This window comes from Ovis canadensis, chromosome X (assembly GCF_042477335.2).
Source record: "Ovis canadensis isolate MfBH-ARS-UI-01 breed Bighorn chromosome X, ARS-UI_OviCan_v2, whole genome shotgun sequence".
NCBI lineage: Eukaryota > Metazoa > Chordata > Mammalia > Artiodactyla > Bovidae > Ovis > Ovis canadensis.
The window spans coordinates 2,864,056-2,883,969 of NC_091727.1; positions in this window are offsets into that span (position 1 = coordinate 2,864,056).

Consider the following 19,914-nt stretch of genomic DNA (forward strand, 5'->3'; position numbering starts at 1 on the left):
ATAAGAAGACCTCACACCACACCAGACTGCACTCCACAGTCACCACACGTGGAGAAAGCCCACGGGCAGCAGGGAAGACTCAGCAAGTCAAAAACAATGCAGAAAAAGAATCTGTGGGGTTCATTAGAACACATGTTCTAATGTGGCAAGCATCTTACTAAGACAGCAAGGAGTGACTGGTTAATGGTAGGAAAAGGTGGGGGTGAGGAAAACTCGTACCTCCTTTCCTTGCTGTTGTTTACGGTAGCATTCTGTGCACGCAGGGAGTGAGTGGGTCAATACACAATGGACTGTTCTTTATGCCCACCGTATGCCACAATAATCTAACTGACAACTAGTTAAGGTTGGGCTGTTTGTATCTTTTCTCTCTCTCACAGACGCGGGTCGCAATGAATTTCAACTCATTAGTGGGGACAAGCACTATCTCATAGTGCGTGATCTCAACGTGGATGCAGATGGCAAGGAGACAGAACTGGTGGGATTATTAGGTAGGTATGACATCCTAAAATTCCCACTGACATGGCAATGTTACGTGTCCACTGTCAAGACTTTCATTCAGAATATCCGGAGGTGCTGACAGTACTCAGGGTGCAAGGCCTGCATCTTTATGCTCACCGAATTAAGGATCCTGGAAGGTAATCTACCAAGAAACAGGAGGCCATAGGGTGCAGAATATCACATCATCAGACATTTCAAGATTGTTCCTTTCTGTTGAAATTTTAAAAATGAAGTTTTGCTGGAATCAGTTTTTAATATCTTATGTTGAAGATAGAATATTAAGTGTTGAAATATTTAGTATTTCAACTAATTTCATGCCATGGCTATAATGAGACTGACTTTTTTTCATTTTTAAATTTTTATCTATTTTTTAATTGAAGGATGAGTGCTTTATTGGATGGTGGTGTTTTCTGTTAAACACCAACATGAATCAGCCATACGTATACAAGTGCTTCTCTTGCCTGGAAAATCCCATGGATGGAGGAGCCTGGTGGGCTGCAGTCCATGGGGTCACTGAGAGTTGGACACGACTCAGTGACTTCACTTTCCCTTTTCAATTTCACACATTGGAGAAGGAAATGGCAACCCACTCCAGTGTTCTTGCCTGGAGAATCCCAGGGACGGCAGAGCCTGGTGGGCTCCCATCTATGGGGTCACACAGAGTTGGACACGAATGAAGTGACTTAGCAGCAGCAGCAGCATACATGTGCTTGGCTGAAAGTTGCTCAGTTGTGTCTGATTCTTTATGACGCCATGGACTAAAGTCCATGGAATTCTTCAGGCCAGAAAACTGGAGTGGGTAGCCTTTCCCTTCTCCAGGGTATCTTCCCAACTCAAGGATCAAACCCAGGTCTCCTGCATGAGGAATCTTTACTAGCAGAGCCGCAAGGGAAGCCCAAGGTACACATAAGTCCCCTCCCTTTTGAACCTCCCTCCCATCTCCCTCCACATCCCACCCCTCTAGGTTGATACAGAGCCCCTGTTTGAGTTCCCTGAGACATACAGCAATTTCCCATTTTCCATCTAATTTACAGATGGTCATGTAAGTCTCCATGTCACCCTCTCCATACGTCTCACCGTCTCCTCCCCTTTCCCCATGCCCATAAGTCTCTTATCTATGACAGTTTTTCCACTGATGCCCTGTAAATAAGATCATTGTCAGTACCATCTTTCTATATTCCATATATATGCAGATTCTATAGGTATCTGTTTGTATACAATATCAGTTTTCTGATGTACTGTAAGCCTTGGAGCAGACACTTACAGGATAAATCTTTGCCCTTTTCCACGTTTCAAATGCATTGTTCCTATGAACACTGACATCACTCCCTAACCACACAGAAGCCCTGAGAGGTGTGTGTGCCATGGGGACAACAGGTGTCTGTTTCAGAAAAGGTTATTGGGTAGAACGGTAGGTTCATGAAAGAGTAAATTGCCCTCTGGCATTAAGTGCAAAGTGGAGAACGTGTCCGTGGAAGGAGAGAAGCGTGTTTCCTAATAAGCTGGGTCTAGAAACAGAGATGAGTGACAGTTACCTATATGAGGAAGGTGTTAGAAGCAAGTAGGTTCCATATTAGGATGAACTGAGGCCCAGATTCATGGAGATCCTGGCAAGTCTTTGTCATCCAGCTCCTGATGCTGAGGGGGAGGGTGTCCTGCTCACCAAGTTGGACTGGGCTCAATGTTTAAGACAGAAAACATATGTCTGTGTTGTGGCAACCGTTTGAAGGTCTTAGATTAAAGTGAACATCTGATTGGCATGTTCCATTCATGGTTCTGAAGATTCAGGAATATCCATGGGTTCCTGGGGGTCACAATTCTGCTTTTTGCATGGTGATTTTACAGGCGCAGGAGGTAATGTTGATCCGAAACACGAAGAGGAGTTCAGGAATGCGGTGAGAGAAAAAGGGATTCCAGAAGAAAATATCCGGAATTTTATCGATCATGGTAATGGAATTATACTTTTTCCCTGACCATACCATTCACCTGGTGTGTAAATATCAGGAAACAAATCAGCTTATTCAAAATTTCTTCTTCCCCAAGTCATCTCTTTTAAGATCCATTACATAAAAAAAAAAAAAAAAGGAAGAGAGAACGAAACACTGGAGATGCTGGGAATGTTAGTAATTGGTGGCTCTTTTATTTCTCCCATTTTGTTTTTCCCCAGATAACTGTCCAGAGGAGAGAAAACTAGTGACTGTGGTAGTTTGTAAGTAAACATGGTCCGTTATTAATGGTGCCCCTTCCAGATGAAGTAAGATGGTCACACTGTTATTCCATGCATGTGAAATGTTTGTCTCAACAGTTTAAACGTGTCACGAAAGACTTTTTTTGTTCCATAATTTTGCTGCTCTTGAGCCATATAAAATTGCAAACAGTTTGGTTGATTAATGCTGAGCAGTTGTGGTGAGAGAGTCATATCCTACAGGAATCTTGCAGACCAGAGACATCAGAGAGAAGAGGAATCCCCATGAGTAGGTGGAAACTATCAGTGTTCCCATGCATCCTGACCTTGTGGTTGTCCCCACACATACCTCCTCCGGGAGAATCGGTGTTAAAGAAGCAGGGCTTCCCTGACAACTCAGTTGGTATAGAACCCGCCTGCAATGCAGGATAACCTGGTTTAATTCCTGGGTCACAAAGATATGCTGGAGAAGAGAAAGGCTACCCATTGGGCTCTCTGCGACCCCATGGAACATAGCCCTCCAAGCTCCTCTGTCCAAGGTATTCTCCAGGCAAACATCCTTGCGTTTTTCCATTCCCTTCTATACAAGATCTTACCAACACAGGGATCAAACCTGGGTCCCCTGAATTGCAGACAGATCCCTATTGTCTGAGAAGTTTGGGGTTAGTAGATGGAAACTATTATACACAGGATGGATAGAGAACAAGGTCCAACTGCAAATCACAGTGGACTATACGTGATACTCTATAAAACCTGAATGGGAAAAGAATCTGAAAAAGAATAGATACTAACTTTTGTATGTATAATCACTTGGTTGTACACCTGAAATTGATGCAACATTGATAATCAGCTATACTAGAATATTAAAAATTAATAATTAAAATGTAAAAAATTTTTAAAATTAAACAATATTTAAAAAATAAAAACATGAAAAAAATTCTTGAGGACCCAAAAGACAAAAGGTGCAGGGTTAGGGTTGTCTGCTCCAAATATAGAGCCTGAAAATCATCTTTAGATGAAGCACCACCTTGTACATACATTGTGATATCATTACTCAAAGAATCAATCCAAAATGGGAAATCTCCAACCACATGTACATTCTGAGGACAATCTGCCATCACAGAAATGTGCTGTGTTGAGGTCCACCTGGAATTGGTTATTGGATCAGCTACCAGCTCCCTGTACCCTGAACAGCCTACTGCCTGAGGCTCACCCTTGTGAGCTGTCTCACAGTCAGCTCTACTAAACCTTTGGTTCTCTCTTATTCACCTACAGAAATAGTCACTGAGACCAGACACGTCCTCGTCTCTGTGGAATCAAGATCAACAACACGAAGACGACTTTCCTGGATCCTGATTAACGTGATCCTGCTCTCTTCACACTCACACTCCCTCGCCCGTCTCATCTCTCCTTCTCATTAAATCATGTCCTCATTGGTGTTATTTGATTGTGGAGGGTTTAAATAAATTGACTGAACATCTGTCCTGCCCACGCATGTCTGTGCAAAAGTCACCTCATTTAATACACACAAATGTCCACGTTAAGTATCCGGGAAACAGTGCCTTTCATAGGACAGGTGTTCATCAGAGACAGTCTTTATGTAGACTTGGTGACAGGCCCTCAGGTGTCCAGGGAAGAGGGAGAAACCAGACTAAACCATCCTGGGGCAGAGTTATGACTCCTCCAGCATATGCGCTTCTCGGATGGCTCAGATGGTATAGAGTCCACCTGCAATGCAGACGACCGAAGTTCTATCCTCGGGTGTGGAAGATCCTCTGAAAGAGGAAACGGTAACGCACTCTGATATTTCCTGAAGAATCCTATGGACAGAGGAGCCTGGTTGGCTAGAGTCCATAGGACCCTAAAGAGTTGGACAGGCCTGAGCAACTAACACTTTCACTTTCAGCCTACTGTACGGAAGGGGGCAGTCTTATCAAAGAAAATCCCTAAAATGCATCTTATTCATTCCCGAGAAAGGAAGGTAGGTTCCACTCACTAAGACTCATGCACGGAAAGTGCTGGGTGACATTACTGTTCAGTACAGTTCAGTTCAGTTGCTCAGCCATGTCCAACTCTTTGTGATCCCATGAATTGCAGCATGCCTGGCCTGCCTGTCCATCACCAACTCCTGGATTTTCCCAAACTCATGTTCATCAAGTCGGTGATTTCATCCAGCCCTCTCATCGTCTGTCATCCCCTTCTCCTTATGCCCCCAATCCCTCCGAGCATCAGGGTCTTTTCCAATGAGTCAACTCTTCGCATGAGGTGGCCAAAGGACTGAAGATAATGGTGACCTCCCTCAAAATATCCCATGCATATACCTCTAGAGTCCCTGTGCTTAACCCATAGCAGGCCACCACTGACCCACACCTTCACCCACCGGAGACTTCTGGACACCCTCAGGCAAGTCCAGGACAGTCTGCTGCGGGATCACTCTTCCTTTCTCCTGGGTCCTGGTACACAAATTCCTGTTGGGCCCTCCAACAGTCTATTTCCCTGTCCTGTGTCAGTTCTGGCAACTCTATGGTGTGGTTAATGACAAACTCTTCCAAGAGGACTATGCCATACCCACACCCCGAGTCCCTGTCCCTTGACACTCCTTGAATGATATTTCTGATGAAGCAGAATGGTTACCGCCCTCTTTTTCCACAAGACTGTGGAATAGGCTTTGACAGTGGGGAACTGTCATGAAGAACCAAAGGTGACTCCATGTTGGAACTGTTTCTTTGACTTGCTTTTTGTTGCCATTGTTATTATCATCATACATTATAGCCTGCCTCCAACGACCCTACCATTCAATCTGCCTGTTAACTTGCCTTTTCTCAGCTCGCAGGGAGATAAACTGACCCGGCCCAGCTGTGAAAAGAAGAACTTAACACACACATTCCAGAGGCTGGCCAATCCTGACATGTTCTGCAAGACTGAGAATCCTTTGTGCTCCACTTCCTCTCTGTCTCTAGCTCTCCATTCTGCCTTTTGCCTTTAGTCTGTCATATCTTCCCTCCCTCTGGCTCTGTAAAAGAACCTGGCCTCCAGACCCTCACAAGATGGTTACTTTGAGACATTAGTCTACCATCTTCTCAGCCGACTGTCCAAAGAAAGTCATATTGCTTGTCTCCCCACCTTTCTCGGATTCACTGGTTTGTCAGTAGGACAACTAGAGAGTCCACGTGCCATAACCAAAGATCCCAGCTATGTCAAAACAAAGATTTTGCTGCGGCAACTAAGACTCGGCCCAGACAAATAAATGAATGCATATATAAATAAATATGATGTACATTTTTGTAATAAAAGTTTTATGCACAGGTGCTTTCTTTAAAATAGTGGGCTTGTGTTTTATTGTCTCAACTTTAGACTCAAACTGCATTGCAACCTTGGTCGTGTATCCTTGAAGGAACCTGGAATTTTGAGTGGCCAAGATCAATAGCCTCCTTGTACTGTTTAGTTAGGAGTTGCGCAATCTAAGATGTAAAAACAGTGGTTACAGAAAAAAGAGACAAGGAAAACAAACTTAATAACCTGTCGTTAGAGACTTCTCAGTTCCAAAATCCTGAATAAATTTGAGGAGACAGCAGGAACATGTACCAAGCAGTACTTAGTGTTATTTGGAGGGAGTTACAGCAGTAATGTTTTTTTTAAGATGGTCTGTTTTTATTTATTAGTCTATTCCCTACATTTTGACCAATATTAATGACAGTTGGGATTCAAGGGCATATGAGTCCTTTCAGTACAAAGCAATTGGATTTTTTTTTTCCTTTTATCAGTTACCTTAAGGATGAAAACTTTTTTCCTTTCTATTCTATCTTTTAATTGGTGGAGAATGCTTGACAATATTCTCTTCACTTCTGCCATTACAACAATGTAAATCAGCCATAATTATTATTAATCATCATCTTTTTGAGCCCCCTAGCCCCCTCCCCTCAGCCCATCTTACCCCTCCAGGTCATCACAGCGTGCCTCTCTGGACTCCCTGTGTTTCAGCAACTTCTCACCAGCTACATATTATTTGCAGGGAGGGAACACAGATGCAGATATAGAGAACAGACTTGTGAACACAGTGAGGGAAGAAGAGTGCTAAGACCAGTGGAAACCAACACGGTTATTACAACTGTTGCAATAATCTCCTAGAAGAACTAGACTCTAATCTCCCCTTGATTGGCAGTTAGAAAGATCTTCCTAAGATAGGATGGTCCTAGGATACACTCCCAGGGGACACATGTTGCTAAGAGTCCAAAAGGAAAACCTGGGAATGCTTGATATACAAAAGTAGAGATGGAAGGGCGATGATGGGATGATAAGGGATGTGAGCTGAGGTCACATGACTACTCACATTTATCTGAATCAGGGACTTCTTTGGTGGTCCAGTGGTGAGGATTCTGCCCTTCGCCTGCATAGAATACAGGGTTCACACAGGGTTCATCCCCACTGGGGACTAAGAACCTGCATGCTGCATGGTGTAGCCAAGATAAAGAAATAAACAAACAGAAAAGGAAAATTAGCATCTTGATCAAAGACCAAAGACAGGAAACGGTTTCAGGATATTCTGAGACATGAAAGCCTTGTGTCACGCAGACTTCACGGCTGAAAATACGACAGGGTAATATACAGAGGAATGTATGAACAAAAGAGATAGCGTGATATTGCAACTGAAAGAAAGAGAATAAAAGGAAAAAACATAGATATAATGTCGGTCCCCATGAACATGAAGGGAAGTGATCCTCTGAAGATGTGAGCTGAGGATGACCTTGAGATGACAAGCTCTCCTGAAAGGCCTGACTTCAACCCAAATGAAGCATTCTGAGCTCTGATTTGTCCCAGGAGTAGCCAGTTCTAGGTCAAATCTCACTTAGTTGACTCAGGAAAAATGAATCTCATTTTGTAATTTGTATACTGAGAAGAAAAGAAATCTTTTAATGTATTTGGTTGAAAATTACTGTGAATGAAGATGAAGATAAGTAAAATATGGTAACAAATACAAAGAAAAAGACTGTTTCGGTGACCTTGAGTTAGGAAATGTATTTTTTCCATTCAAAATTCTAAAAATTGCAAAGACTGATGTCCAACTCTTTTGCTTGCTGGGAGAAAGAACTGAGTTAGTGAGTCAATATCATATTACAAAGCAAGTGGGTAAAAGAGTGTCTGGAAAGAAATCACTGAAAATAAACTACTGGTGTGACTTCTTCAGATGAGGTTATGGGGCATTTGAACGGATTGTCCTGTTAGTACTTAAGAGGAGAAAGACCACATTGGGGCAGGAGGAGGTGATAAATGCTAGGTGACCTGCTCCTCTCCTTAGAATAATAGGAGTCTTTCCAAGGGTCTCTGAGGAAATAGTGTTCCCTTGGCTAAACCACACAGTCAATCTTTACTTTAACAAAATAAATGTTACACTGTCTCCTCCACGTTAAGGAAACGATGCAGAAGTGAGGGATATGTACCTTGGACAGCTCATGTCATTTTGGATCTCATGATAAACAGGAAAATAAATAATTGTCCCCTTGCAATATTGGATGTACTGCAATTTCTGACTTACTTTATAGGTCAAATGCCCGCATCCACGTATGCTTCTCTTAAAACAAATATGATTATCAAAATGACAGAATGCCAGCAGAGTGTATCTCTGCCAACCAGGATCCTGAAGGTGCCTTCTGTTGTACCTGTGGTCATGAGAGGAACCGCCATTGGCTCATGATGTGTCACGCCAGCAGATGCAGGCTATAAAAGTGGCAGCAATTTTGCATCCTCTCCAACCACTGGGACACCCTCAGCTTCTACAGAAGAAGGGCCACGAAAGTCAACAAGATGAAGGCTCTGCTGTGCAGTCTTATCCTTGGTCTGCTTGTTGCCAGTCAAGGTGATGCTCAGATAGACGCCACTCAGGTACCAGGGGCATCTGAACGTGGTCTAAGCTTGGGCGGAAGTCTTGGCGTGTATCCGTGTGAGTGTCCCTTTCGAGGTCCAGTCATGTGGATCGCTAAGTCTAGCCATGTCTCTGCAGTTCAAAATTGCTCCATTCACTGGCTCTATACTTGCTGTTTGTGACGTCTGTATCACCTCTGCCATCTATTCACTGGCTCTCATGCTTGTTCACTGCTCTTGTTAAATGGAAGGAAAATCACACAGGTGTTAGACTAGGGCTCTTGCGCTTGACAAGACAGCCAATCTATCTCAGTAATTTCTCAATTATTTCCTTTACTTGACTTGAGTTTTCACAAGATTCTATACCTAGGGCTGTGTTTATAAAGATAGGTAACTTCTGCTCAAATGAAAGGGCAGGGAAACTGCTGAGGGATGATGTCGAGCAGAATTTACAGAGATGGACTACGATTTCTGAAGGGAATTTTACTTTTAGTTCACAGGAAGATGGTTAACCCATTACATCGCAGCCGATAATGTAGAGAAGATCACCAAGGGCGCACCATTTCACATTTTCATGCGTTACATTGAGTTTGATGAAGAAAATGGCACGGTACACTTCCACTTTTATATCAAGTAAGTATATGCACCCAAAAGGAAAATACCTGTAAAGCCCCGACCTGAGGGAGGGTGTGTCTTCCCCATCTGCAGGGAACTCTCTGGGTGATGTTGAGAGCATTACGCCCTGCGCTGTAAGGCAGAGCAGGGTCTCTGATGGGAGGACGGGATCAGTTCCCCTTTCAACTTCCAGGGAGTGTCCCCAAAACTCTGCCTAGCGTGGGAACCCAGAAGCGCCACTGGCATCAACTCATTAAAGGAAAGAGGGACAGGGCAGAGGAAAGAAGCTCGTGTCCTGGAGCCCACAGTCCCCACCAGGGGCTTGAACTCTTCTTGTAGATTTTGTAAGAAACGGTTCCCAAAGAGCACAGAAGTGAGAGCAAGGGGCGAGCGCACAGTGAGCTCTGCCCTCGGGGCTTCCTCACAGGAGGTTTCATCACCACTGAGTTTCCCAAAGCCCTCAGAGCCCATAATAACGTTCCCAAGTCCCTTCCCAGGCAGCTGCCAAGGCACGTGACAGGAGTTCCATCCCTGGGTCGGGAAGATCCCCTGGAGGACGAAATGGCAACCCACTCCAGTATTCTTGCCTCGAGCATCCAATGGACAGAGAAGCCTGGTGGGCCACAGTCCATGGGGTCGCACAGAGTTGGAGGAACTGAGTGACAAACACTTTCACTTTCGTTGAAAATCCAATCACTGCCAGGGTTGGGACAACCACCCAGGTTTGTCATGATGGTTATGCCTCTCTGTTTTCAGAAACTGTGTATATAAAGGAACAGTTCATTCTTTTTTCCTAAAATTCTAGATTTCTCCTTGTTGATTGGCTTTACACACAACCTGTTTTGAACCTACAGGTTATCTTTAGAACTACTAGTTAGATTTAGTGGGAAGACAAACCATCCTTGCCACTTGAAAGTTACTGGATTGAGACAACATATCTTGTCCCTTTTGAAGGTCAAAATGTTCACCAGCACTGAGGTGATGCCTGACACATTTTCTTGGGTGTCACAAAGAAAGAATCTTAATTATACATCAAACTGTTATTCTCTTAATCAACCAACTTGAATATATTTTGTTTTTAAGGAAGAATGGAGAATGCATAGAAAAATATGTCTCAGGCCTAAAGGAAGAAACCCATTATGCTATTGACTGTAAGTATGAATGTTGCACTGGAAAGAGTATGTTCAGGTAGAAATCTTGGTCTCAACTTTCTTCAATAACCCCATACACCTGAATTCTACTCCTGTTAAATATTAGAGGTCAGGGACTGGAAAGTCTCCCTTCAATGGAGTGTTAATCAGTGAGACCAGAGCCCAGCATCCTAGGGTGTGAAGTTAAGTGGGCCTTAGGAAGCGTTATATGAACAACGCTTGTAGAGGTGACAGAATTCAAGCTAGGCTCTTTAAAATCTCAAAAGATGATGCTGTTAAAGGGCTGCAGGCAATGAGTCAGCAACTTTCAAAGACTTGGCAGTGGCCACAGAACTGGAGAAGGTCAGCTTCCATTTCAATCCCAAAGAAGGGCAATGACAAAGAACGTTCAAACTGCTTCACTGTTGTGTTCAATTCACATGCAAGCAAGGTACTGCTCAAAGTCCTTCAAGCTAGAATTCTGCAGTAGGCGATCTGAGAACTTCCAGAAATATAGGCTTGATTTAGAAAAGGCAGATGAACCAGATCAAATTGTCAACAGTCAGTGGATCATTGAGAGAGGTAATTCCAGAAAAAAAAAGGAAAAACAATTATTTTTCCTGCTTCGTTGACTATGCAAAAGCCTTTGACTATGGATCACAATAAACTGTGAAAAATTCTTCAAGATATGGGAATACCAGATTACCTGTCTCCTGAGAAACCTGTATGTTGATCAGTCAGTAATAGTGAGAGGTGCCACAATAGGCTGGTTCAAAATTGGGAGAAGAGTACAACAAGTTAGTATGTCCCGTCATGCTGCTTATATAACTTACATGCAGAGTGAGTGACTTGAGTGAGTGAGTGAAGTTGCTCAGTCATGTCCGATTCTTTGCGACCCCATGAACTGTAGCCCACCAGGCTCCTCCATCCATGGGATTTTCCAGGCAAGAGTACATCATGCTAAATGCCAGGCTGGAATGAAGATGGCTGGCAGAAATATCAACAGCCTCAGATATGCAGATGACACCGCTCTAATGGAAGAAAGTGAAGAGGAATGAAAGAGTCTGTTGATGATGGTGAATGAGGAGACTGGAAATGCTGGTCTGAAACTCAACATCCGAAAACACGAAGATCATAGCATCTGGTCCCCTCACTTTATGGCAAACAGAAAGGGGAAAGAGTGCCAGCAGCAACAGATTTTCTCTTCTTGAGCTGCAAAATCTCTGCGGACTGTGACTGCAGCCACATAATTAAAAGATGCTTGCTCCTTAGAAAGAAAGCTATGACAACAAAGACAGCATATTAAAATGCAGAGACATCACTTTGCCAACAAAGGTCCGTAGAGTCGACAGTGTGCTTCTACTCAGCAGTTTTGTATGTCTGAGAGTTGGACCATAAGAAGATTGAGTTGATCCTTTCAAATGGTGATGCTGCAGAAGACACTTGAGAGTCTCTAGGACTCCAAAGAGAGGAAACAAATCAATCCTAAAGGAGATCAAGCAAGAATATTCACTGGAAGGACTGATGTTGAAGTCTCACTATGTTGGCCACCTGATGCGACGATTTGCTTCACTAGAAACGACCCTGATGCTGGAGAAAATCGAAGCTCAAAGGAGGATGGGGCGCCAGAGGATGAGATGGTTGATGGCATCATTGACTCAATGGACATGAATTTGAGCAAACTCTAGAAGATCACGGAGGACAGAGGAACCTGGTGTCGTACAGTTCTTGGGGTCACAGAGAGTCAGCTATGACATAGCAATTAAATATCAACAAGAACAATGAGACCAAGCATGAGTGTAGAATTTGTATTTTGTAGGGTTCTGACAGATTATTTACAACAGGCTAATGAACTGAGGTCTCAGGGGTCTGTCTTGAGTTTGCACATCAGTGCTATTCACTTTTAAAAAACAATCTTAAGATGTCTTTGGCCATCCAAGCTGAGATGGATGAAGTTGAACTCAAGGAAATCATCGTGAGTTCAACCATAAACACAGCTTCTGGTTAAAGCAATGGGGATGCTGGCTAAGGTTCCTATCTCTGAGCTCTTTACAATGGCCCTAAATAACATTATTATTTTTTCATGGCCTAAGGGGAACATACTTGATTGAAATTTAAACACATCATATGTGTACACAACCCTTACCCAAGCTAAGTAGTGGCACAGCGCATATGCAATGATCACACATTAGTAAAATTCATGCCTGAAATCTTTCCCCGTACTTTTCATTGATAACTTCTAACATAGGATGTTTTCTAAATTATGATATTATTTTCCTACTCCCATTCTGTGATTTCCCTTGGCCGAGTTGTGAATTCTTCCACTGTCTTTCTGCTTCTGCATTTTTGCAATCTGTTTTAGATTGAATTTTCCACAGTGACTGAACAAGCGAGATAAACAGAAGGGCAAGGCGTCTTGGAAGGTCTCTTGGGGACCAGCCATTGCAGCCTTCAGCTTTGTTTGGGGACTGTGAGGTGTACCGGCATCAGGCCCAGTACACCAGTGGCTTTGATGGTGAGCTGACACCCAGATGACAGGTTACTCTCACTGTCTCATCCCTTCATGAACATCACAGTCAATTCAGTGATGCTTCTATGCCCACTTGTGAAGCCATGGTGAACCACAGGCGGTCACTGATAATCTGAGGACATGCATAGTATAAACTAAGCTGTCCCAAAGTGAGCAAGGCTGGTGGACGTGGCCTGCCCTTGGGAAAACTGCATATTCTTGTCAGGGCTATGAGACTCTGAAGCTGCTTTTTTTCTTTTTTTTTTTTTCCAAGCACACTAAAAATTTTCAGTGTTTCAGAGACTGAGCAAGTGGTGTTTGCATGTTTCAGGAACACAGATGGGCATTTTTACATCCCATGTTGCTGAGAGGTTGCAGGAAGGTGAGATGGAGACCAGGAGAATGAGAAGGGACGTAGAGAGTGCAGTGTGACTCTCAGTGAGAGGTCAGAGCTGCTTCTTGTCCAGACACATGGGGCAGAGTGGATGGGCAGGACAGAGAGCAGGGGCAGTGGTCCAGGTGTGGAAGGAGGTCACCTCTAGGTGGTCACTGCCTACACGTCCTAGTAGGCAAGCTGTCTTCGCACCAACAGACAAGGCAGTGAGCTGTGTCATACCCCAGACTGAGGGGCTCGGGAAACACAATACTTAAAGTGTTCACAAGATTGCTGGGCCTGGCGGATGCACTCAGGAACAGAAGGTGATGAACACAAGGTAGGTTGGTCAAGAGATATCAGTTTTGTGGCTGGGGTAACAGACATCCAAGAATTTTAGAATCTGTATTTGATAACACGTTCATGATGTTTTAAGCCACTCTCAGGAACTTCCCCGGTGGTCCAGGGGATAAGAATTCTGCCTGCCAGGGCAGGAGACATGGGTTTGATCCCTAGTCTGAGAAAATCCCACACGCCGTGGGGCATCTAAGCTCATGCACCACAACTACTGATCCTGCACTCTACAGCCCCCGAGCTGCAACTACTGAAGCCCCCGCAGCCCAGAGCCTGTGCTCGGCAACAAGGGAAGGCACTGAAATAAGAAGACCGCACACCACACCAGCCTGCACTCCACAGTCACCACACGTGGAGAAAGCCCACGGGCAGCAGGGAAGACTCAGCAATCAAAAACAATGCAGAAAAAGAATCTGTGGGGTTCATTAGAACACACGTTCTAATGTGGTAAGCATCTTGCTAAGACAGCAAGGAGTGACTGGTTAATGGTTGGAAAAGGTTGGGGTGAGGAAAAGCTGTGCCTCCTTTCCTTGCCGTGGTTAGTGGTAACATTCTGTGCACGCAGGGAGTGAGTGGGTCAATACACAATGGACCGTTCTTCATACCCACCGTGTGCAACAATAATCTAACTGACAACTAGTTAAAGTGGGGCTGTTTGTATCTTTTCTCTCTCTCACAGATGCGGGTCACAATGAATTTCAACTCATTAGTGGGGACAAGGACTATCTCTTAGTGTGTCATCTCAACGTGGATGCAGATGGCAAGGAGACAGAACTGGTGGGATTATTTGGTAGGTATGACATCCTAAAATTCCCACTGATATGGAAATGTTACATGTCTACTGTCAAGACTCATTCAGAATATGAGGAGGTGCTGACAGTATTCAGGGTGCAAGGCCTGTATCTTTATGCTCACAGAATTAAGGATCCTGGAAGGTAATCTACCAAGAAACAGGAGGTCATAGGGTGCAGAATATCATATCATCAGACATTTCAAGATGATGTATTTCTGTTGAAATATTAAAAATGAAGTTTTACTCGAATCATTTTTTAACATTTTACGTTAAATGTTGACTATTAAATGTTGAAATATTTAATATTTCAACTAATTTCATGCCATGGCTATAATGAGACTGACTTTCTTTCATTTTTAAATTTTTATCTATTTTTTAATTGAAGGATAACTGCTGTATTGAATGGCATTGTTTTCTGTCAAAGATCAACATGAATCAGCCATACATATACATCTGCTTCCCTTGCCTGGAAAATCCAATGGACGGAGGAGCCTGGTGGGCTGCAGTCCATGGGGTCACTGAGAGTTGGACACAACTCAGTGACTTCATTTCCCCTTTTCACTTTCATGCATTGGAGAAGGAAATGTCAACCCACTCCAGTGTTCTTGCCTGGAGAATCCCAGGGACGGTAGAGCCTGGTGGGCTCCCATCTATGGGGTCACACAGAGTCGGACATGAATGAACCGAATTAGCAGCAGCAGCAGCAGCAGCATACATGTGCTTGTGTGAAAGTTGCTTAGTCATGTCTGATTGTTTATGACCCCATGGACTGTATAGTCCATAGAATTCTTCAGGCGAGAATACTGGAGTGGGTAGCCTTTCCCTTCTCCAGGGTATCTTCCCAACTCAAGGATCAAACCCAGGTCTCCTGCATGAGGAATCTTTACTAGCAGAGCCGCAAGGGAAGCCCATAGGTACACATAGGTCCCTCTCTTTTGAACCACCCTCCCATCTCCCTCCGCATCCCACTCCTCTAGATTTTTACAGAGCCCCTGTTTGAGTTCCCTGAGACATACAGCAATTTCCCATTTTCCATCTAATTTACAGATGGTCATGTAAGTTTCCATGTCACTCCCTCCAAACGTCTCACCGTCTCCTCCCCTCTACCCATGCCCATAAGTCTCTTCTCTATGACAGTTTTTCCACTAAGGCCCTGTAAATAAGATCATTGTCAGTACCATCTTTCTATATTCCATATATATGCAGATTCTATAGGTATCTGTTTGTATACAATATTAGTTTTCTGATGTACTGTAAGCCTTGAAACAAATACTTACAGGATAAATATTTGCCCTTTTCCATGTTTCAAATGCATTGTTCTTATGAACACTGACATCACTCCCTAACCACACAGAAGCCTGACAGGTGTGTGTGCCAACAGGACAACAGGTGTGTATATCAGAAAAGGTTATTGGGTAGAACGGTAGGTCATGAAAGAGTAAATTGCCCTCTAGCATTAAATGCAAAGTAGAGAATGTGTCTGTGAAAGGAGAGAAGTGTGTTTCCTAATAAGCTGGGTCTAGAAACAGAGATGAGTGAAGTTACCTATACAAGGAAGGTGTGAGAAGCAAGTAGGTTCCATATTAGGAAGAACTGAGGCCCAGATTCATGGAGATCCTGGCAAGTCTTTCTCATCCAGCTCCTGATGCTGAGGGGGAGGGTGTCCTGCTCACCAAGTTGGACTGGGCTCAATTCTTTTTTTTTTATTTTTTTAATTTTAAAATCTTTAATTCTTACATGTGTTCCCAAACATGAAGCCCCCTCCCACCTCCCTCCCCATAACATCTCTATGGGTCATCCCCATGCACCAGCCCCAAGCATGCTGTATCCTGCGTCAGACATAGACTGGCGATTCAATTCTTACATGATAGTATACATGTTTCAATGCCATTCTCCCAAATCATCCCACCCTCTCCCTCTCCCTCTGAGTCCAAAAGTCCGTTATACACAGCTGTGTCTTTTTTCCTGTCTTGCATACAGGGTCATCATTGCCATCTTTCTAAATTCCATATATATGTGTTAGTATACTGTATTGGTGTTTTTCTTTCTGGCTTACTTCACTCTGTATAATCGGCTCCAGTTTCATCCATCTCATCAGAACTGATTCAAATGAATTCTTTTTCACGGCTGAGTAATACTCCATTGTGTATATGTACCACAGCTTTCTTATCCATTCATCTGCTGATGGATATCTAGGTTGTTTCCATGTCCTGGCTATTATAAACAGTGCTGCGATGAACATTGGGGTACATGTGTCTCTTTCAATTCTGGTTTCCTCGGTGTGTATGCCCAGCAGTGGGATTGCTGAGTCATAAGGCAGTTCTATTTGCAATTTTTTAAGGAATCTCCACACTGTTCTCCATAGTGGCTGTACTAGTTTGCATTCCCACCAACAGTGTAGGAGGGTTCCCTTTTCTCCACACCCTCTCCAGCATTTATTGCTTGCAGATTTTTGGATCGCAGCCATTCTGACTGGTGTGAAGTGGTACCTCATTGTGGTTTTGATTTGCATTTCTCTAATAATGAGTGATGTTGAGCATCATTTCATGTGTTTGTTAGTCATCCGTATGTCTTCTTTGGAGAAATGTCTATTTAGTTCTTTGGCCCATTTTTTGACTGGATCGTTTATTTTTCTGGAATTGAGCTGCATAAGTTGCTTTTATATTTTTGAGATCAGTTGTTTGTCAGTTGCTTCATTTGCTATTATTTTCTCCCATTCAGAAGGCTGTCTTTTCACCTTGCTTATATTTTCCTTTGTTGTGCAGAAGCTTTTAATTTTAATTAGATCCCATTTGTATATTTTTGCTTTTATTTCCAGAATTCTGGGAGGTGGATCATAGAGGATCCTGCTGTGATTTATGTCGGAGAGTGTTTTGCCTATGTTCTCCTCTAGGAGTTTTATAGTTTCTGGTCTTACATTTAGATCTTTAATCCATTTTGAGCTTATTTTTGTGTGCGGTGTTAGAAAGTGATCTAGTTTCATTCTTTTACCAGTGGTTGACCAGTTTTCCCAGCACCACTTGTTAAAGAGATTGTCTTTACTCCATTGTATATTCTTGCCTCCTTTGTCAAAGATAAGGTGTCCATATGTGTGTGGATTTATCTCTGGGCTTTCTATTTTGTTCTATTGATCTATATGTCTGTCTTTGTGCCAGTACCATACTGTTTTGATGACTGTGGCTTTGTAGTAGAGCCTGAAGTCAGGCAAGTTGATTCCTCCAGTTCCATTCTTATTTCTCAAGATTGCTTTGGCTATTCGAGGTTTTTTGTATTTCCATACAAATCTTGAAATTATTTGTTCTAGTTCTGTGAAAAATATGGCTGGTAGCTTGATAGGGATTGCATTGAATTTATAAATTGCTTTGGGTAGTATACTCATTTTCACTATATTGATTCTTCCTATCCATGAACATGGTATATTTCTCCATCTATTAGTGTCCTCTTTGATTTCTTTCATCAGTGTTTTATAGTTTTCTATATATAGGTCTTTAGTTTCTTTAGGTAGATATATTTCTAAGTATTTTATTCTTTTCGTTGCAATGGTGAATGGAATTGTTACCTTAATTTCTTTTTCTACTTTCTCATTATTAGTGTATAGGAATGCAAGGGATTTCTGTGTGTTGATTTTATATCCTGCAACTTTACTATATATATTGATGAGCTCTAGTAATTTTCTGGTGGAGTCTTTCGGGTTTTCCATGTAGAGGATCATGTCATCTGCAAACAGTGAGAGTTTTACTTCTTCTTTTCCAATTTGGATTCCTTTTATTTCTTTTTCTGCTCTGATTGCTGTGGCCAAAACTTCCAGAACTATGTTGAATAGTAGCGGTGAAAGTGGACACCCTTGTCTTGTTCCTGACTTTAGGGGAAATGCTTTCAATTTTTCACCATTGAGGATAATGTTTGCTGTGGGTTTGTCATATGTAGCTTTTACTATGTTGAGGTACATTCCTTCTATTCCTGCTTTCTGGAGAGTTTTTATCATAAATGGATATTGAATTTTTTCAAAGGCCTTCTCTGCATCTATTGAGATAATCATATGGCTTTTATTTTTCAATTTGTTAATGTGGTGAATTACATTGATTGATTTGCGGATATTGAAGAATCCTTGCATCCCTGGGATAAAGCCCACTTGGTCATGGTGTATGATCTTTTTAATGTGTTGTTGGATTCTGATTGCTAGAATTTTGTTGAGGATTTTTGCATCTATGTTCATCAGTGATAATGGCCTGAACCAGGAAGAAATAGAAAATCTTAACAGACCCATCACAAGCACGGAAATTGAAACTGTAATCAGAAATCTTCCAGCAAACAAAAGCCCAGGTCCAGATGGCTAAACAGCTGAATTCTACCAAAAATTTCAAGAAGAGCTAACACCTATCTTACTCAAACTCTTCCAGAAAATTTCAGAGGAAGGTAAACTTCCAAACTCATTCTATGAGGCCACCATCACCCTAATACTAAAACCTGAAAAAGATGTCACAAAAAAAGAAAACTATGGGCTCAGTTCTTAAGACAGAAAGCATATCTTTTTGTTGTGGCAACCGTTTGAAGGTTTAGATTATACAAGTGAACATCTGATTGGCATGTTCCATTCCTTATTCTGAAGATTCAGGAATATCCATGGGTTCCCGGGGATCAACAATTCTGCTTTTTGCATGGTGATTTGACAGGCGCAGGAGATAATGTTGATCCGAAACACGAAGAGGAGTTCAGAAATGCGGTGAGAGAAAGAGGGATTCCAGAAGAAAATATCCGGAATTTCATCAATAATGGTAATGGAATTATACTTTTTTCCCTGACCATACCATTCACCTGGTGTGTAAATATCAGGAAACAAATCAGCTTATTCAAAATTTCTTCTTCCACAAGTCATCTCTTTTAAGATCCGTTATTTAAAAAAAAAAAAAAAAGGAAGAGAGAACGAAACACTGGAGATGCTGGGAATGTTAGTAATTGGTGGCTCTTTTATTTCTCCCATTTTGTTTTTCCCCAGATGACTGTCCAGAGGAGTGAAAACCAGTGACTCTGATATTTTGTAAGTAAACATGGTCCAAAAAAAAAAAAAAACAAACAAAAACATGGTCTGTTATTAATGGTGCCCCTTCCAGATGAAGTAAGAAGGTCACATTGTTATTCCATGCATGTGAAATGTTTATCTCAACAGTTTAAAAGTGTCACTAAAGACATTTTTGTTCCATAATTTCGCTGCTCTTGAGCCATATTAAGTTGAAAACAGTTTGGTTGATTAATTCTGAGCAGCTATGGTGAGAGAGTCGTATCCTACAGGGATCTTGAAGACCAAGTCATCAGAGAGAAGCAGTAATCCCCATGAGTAGGTGGAAACTCTCAGTGTTCCCATGCATCCTGACCTTGCAGTTGTCCCCACACATACCTCCTCCGGGAGAATCGGTGTTTAAGAAGCAGGGTTTCCCTGATCACTCAGTTGGTATAGAACCCGCCTGCAATGCAGGAGGACCTGGTTCAATTCCTGGGTCGGGAAGATATGCTAGAGAAGAGAAAGGCTACCCACTCCAGGATTCTTGGGCTTCCCTTGTGGCTCAGCTGGGAAGACCTGGGTTTGATTCCTGGGTTGGG